At 43.2% G+C, this 4458-nt stretch overlaps 1 pseudogene across 1 annotated transcript; it reads left to right on the top strand.

The window, feature by feature from the left end:
• Positions 1-2022: 2022 nt before the first annotated feature.
• Positions 2023-2680, top strand: LOC307185117 (small nuclear ribonucleoprotein E-like; annotated as a pseudogene). The gene is made up of 2 exons: positions 2023-2112; positions 2505-2680. The product of its transcript is annotated as a small nuclear ribonucleoprotein E-like (transcript).
• The last annotated feature ends 1778 nt before the right edge of the window (positions 2681-4458 follow it).

The following is a 4458-nucleotide window of genomic DNA, read 5'->3' as shown; positions in this document are numbered from 1 at the left end:
GAGTCTCGTATCTTCTGCCAGCATCCATGAAACTGGCAGGTTAAATTGTCAGCTTACAGGTAAAGTCTCAGACCCTTCACAGTCCTAGATACCTATTTGCTCTCTCTATGATGCCACCTGTCACCAAGATGTCTCACCAGGGATCCTGGATTTAACCTGTTTAGGTTTCACCTCTGCTGCTGCCTTTCTGACCTGGTGCAGAGTGGAACGTGAGGCATGACATGACGTGAAGCATGTCATTCTTTCAGGTTGATTTCTCAACCTTGGTACCGTTGACATTTTGGGCTGGATCATTCTTTATAGTATAAGGCTGTCCTGTGCACTGTAGGATGTTGAGGAACAACCCTGGACACTACTCACTAGATGCCATTAGCACCCCACCCCCAGCCATGACAAGGTAAAATGTTTCCATACATTGTCAGTGCCCCCTGGTGTGTGGCCTAAATCATCCTCCTTGTTGAGAACCACTCCTTTTAGGAAGGACCGACAGCTTAGGCAACAGAAAAAGCTGCCTTCTTTGTCTTAGGGAGTCTATTTTTCAGAGAGATCCTTCTCCACTCCCAAATTATCAATATATAGAAATGATTCCTAGATTACTCTCAGTATGAACACTGGCATATTGGAAGTCTCGTGACTTTGGAACAATGAATGAGTTAACAAGCAAATGATAAAAAGTCACAACAACACCGTACACCCATGTTCATGGCAGCATTATTCACAATAGCTAAAAGGTGGAAGCAAACCAAATGGCCTTTGGTGGACGAATGGATAAACAAAATATGGTTCACCCACACAATGGAATATTATTCAGTCTTAAAAAGGAAGGACATTCTGACACAAGCTGTAATGTGGATGAAACTTGAGGACATTATGCTAAATGAAATACGCCAGTCACAAAAAGGACAAATATTGTATGATTCGTCTCATATGAGGTCCCTAGAGTAGTCAAATTCACAGAGACAGAAGAAAGTAGAAAGGTGGGTGCAAGCGGCTGAGGGGTGGAAATGGGGAGTCAGTGTTTAATGGGGACAGAGTCCCCATTTTGCGAGATGAAATGCTACTTAACTATACACTGAAAACAGATTAAGATGGTAAATTTTATGTTATGTGTATTTTACCACAATTTTAAAAAAGTAACAACAACAAAACAACCAATAGCATCTGTTTAGTATTTACTATGCACCAGGCCCCGTGTGTTTTAGATGCAGTATCTCAGAGTTTACAAACTTTAGTTATCCCCACGTCACCTCTACCCTTTTGCCCATGTCTTACTTTGGGTTTCCCCAAAAGTAGACCCCCAAACAAGAGTTTGTGGGAGGTGGTTCCTGGAAGCCTGGTGAGAGAGTGGGGAAAGGAGACAGGGAGAGGAGGTACGTTCATGAGTGGCTACCGCTGCGGGCAACCAGGGGTTGTTTCCACTAGGGATCTTATGAACACTTCTGACGTCTACTCTGAAGTCATCTTAGAGTCATCCAACTGAAAGGTCAGGATGCTGGGGGTATTTGCCCACCAACTCTTGACCCTCAGAGATTGATGGCTACACCCTGGGCATTAACACCCTGCAGCTTCTGGTCTGCCACACGCGGGCCAAGAACACTCTGTATCAGAAGTCGTTGGCATGTGATGGGAACTGTCTGCAGGTGAACTACGGGTGTGTTGAAGGAATGTGGGGAGAGGTCACCAACAGTGGCTGCTAAAGCCATGTCTGTGTACCAAAGGTTCTATCATTTCCTTGATTTTTTTTCTTTAAATCTATCATTTAAAAATGTCTCAGGGGCTTCCCTGGTGGCGCAGTGGTTGAGAGTCCGCCTGCTGATGCAGGGGATGCGGGTTCGTGCCCCGGTCCGGGAAGATCCCACATGCCATGGAGCGGCTGGGCCCGTGAGCCATGGCCGCTGAGCCTGCGCATCCGGAGCCTGTGCTCCGCAACGGGAGAGGCCGCAACAGTGAGAGGCCCGCGTACCGCAAAAAAAAAAAAAAAAAAAAAAATCTCAGGTGGGTTAGTCATTGTGAGCATCCACCATGGGGTACCATGGTCAGAACCAAAAAGTGCAGAAGGTGACAGTGCACCCCATCATTTTCAGATACTTGCAAAAGAGATCTCGGATTCAAGTCCGGCTTTATTTTATTTATTTGTTTTTTAGTATAAGTTTATTTTATTTATTTATTTTTGGCTACGTTGGGTCTTCGTTGCTGCGCATGGGGTTTCTCTAGTTGTGGCGAGCCGGGGCTACTCTTCGTTGCAGTGCATGGGCTTCTCCTTGCGGTGGCTTCTCTTGTTGCGGAGCACGGACTCTAGGCACGTGGGTTTCAGTAACTGTGGCATGTGGGCTCAGTAGTTGTGGCTCGCGGGCTCTAGAGTGCGAGCTCTGTAGTTGTGGTGCATGGGCTTAGTTGCTCTGCGGCATGTGGGATCTTCCCGGACCAGGGCTTGATCCCATGTCCCCTGCATTGACAGGTGGATTCTTAACAACTGTGCTACCAGGGAAGTCCCTCAACTGTAGCTTTATGAGCAAGTGAGTATGCAGATAGAGGGCTGTATCATTGGTTTTAATGAGTACAGAAACCTTATATCAGATGATGCTGAGGGATTCATTCTAAAACAAAGTCAGGAAAACACCTGGGGCGGATCATGCTCAAAGGAGGTAATATTACTCTGCTCCAAAGTGTCTCCAACTAGAATATTACTCAGCCATAAAAGAGGATAAAATAATGCCATTTGCAGCAACAAGGGTGGACGTAGAGATGATCATAGTAAGTGAAATAAGTCAGAAAGAGAAAGACAAATACCATATGATAGCACTTATATGTGGAATCTAAAATATGACACAAATGAACTTATCAGAAACAGACTCACAGATGTAGAGAACAGACGGGTGATTGCCAAGGGGGAAGAAGATGGGGGAGGGATAGATTAGGAGGGTTTTTTTTTTTTAACATCTTTATTGGAGTATAATTGCTTTACAATAGTGTGTTAGCTTCTGCTTTATAACAAAGTGAATCAGCTATACATATATATATATCCCCATATCCCCTCCCTCTTGCATCTGCCTCCCACCCTCCCTATCCCACCCCTCTAGGTGGTCACAAAGCACCGAGCTGATTTCCCTGTGCTATGCGGCTGCTTTCCACTAGCTATCTATTTTACGTTGGTAGTGTATATATGTCCATGCCACTCTCTCACTTCGTCTCAGCTTACCCTTCCCCCTCCCCATGTCCTCAAGTCCATTCTCTACATCTGCGTCTCTATTCCTGTCTTGCCCCTAGGTTCTTCAGAACCATTTTTTTTTTAATTCCATATATATGTGAGAGCATACGGTATTCGTTTTCCTCTTTCTGAATTACTTCACTCTGTATGACAGACTCTAGGTCCATCCACCTCACTACAAATAACTCAATATCATTTCTTTTTATGGCTGAGTAAGATTCCATTGTATATATGTGCCACATCTTCTTTATCCATTCATCTGTCGATGGACACTTAGGTTGATTCCATGTCCTGGCTATTGTAAATAGAGCTGCAATGAACATTGTGGTACATGACTTTTTTTGAATTATGGTTTTCTCAGGGTGTATACCCAGTAGTGGGATTGCTGGGTCGTATGGTAGTTTTATTTTTAGTCTTTTTAAGGAACCTCCATACTGTTCTCCATAGTGGTTGTATCAATTTACATTCCCACCAACAGTGCAAGAGAGTTCCTTTTTCTCCACACCCTCTCCAGCATTTACTGTTTGTAGATTTTTGGATGATGGCCCTTCTGACCCCCTCATTGTAATTTTGATTTGCGCTTCTCTAATGATTAGTGATGTTGAGCATTCTTTCAAGGGTTTGTTGGCAATCTGTATATCTTCTTTGGAGAAATGTCTATTAGAATGGGAGTTTGGAGTTAGCAGACGCAAACTATTATATAGAGAATGGATCAACAACAAGCTGTCTAGCACAGGGAACTATATTCAATATCCTGTGATAAACCATAATGGAAAAGAATATGAAGAAGAATATATATGTATAACTGAATCACTTTGTCCTACAGCAGAAATGAACACAGCATTGTAAATCAACTCTACTTCAATAAAATTAAAACAAAACAAAACAAAGTATCTTCAACTAGAACTTTTCGGCCATGGCACGTGACTCGGTTCAGTCTAGTTCAAGATGCTGACAAACTTCAGGGCTGGTGCTTGAAAGACAGAATTTTGGTGCTTGAAAGAAGCTTTTCAAGGAGTTAAAGTGTATTTGAACATGTGACGATTGATATTTATAGAATAAAGGTTTTTGCTTTCTTTGTCCCTTTCATGGTGGTAGCAGGGTAAACTTTTGAGAAGGTGCCAAATATCTAAGAACGTATATCTGCCCCTGAGAGAATTTCTGTAGAATTCAATTCCATTAGTTAAAATAGTTTTTCTAGGAGACTTCCCTGGTGGTCCAGTGGTTAAGAATCCGCCTTCCAATGCAGG

The sequence above is a fragment of the Stenella coeruleoalba genome (genome assembly GCF_951394435.1).
Source record: "Stenella coeruleoalba genome assembly, chromosome: 3".
Taxonomy (NCBI): domain Eukaryota; kingdom Metazoa; phylum Chordata; class Mammalia; order Artiodactyla; family Delphinidae; genus Stenella; species Stenella coeruleoalba.
Note: the sequence above shows the minus strand (reverse complement) of the source record. Positions and strands in the feature narration are given on the sequence as shown.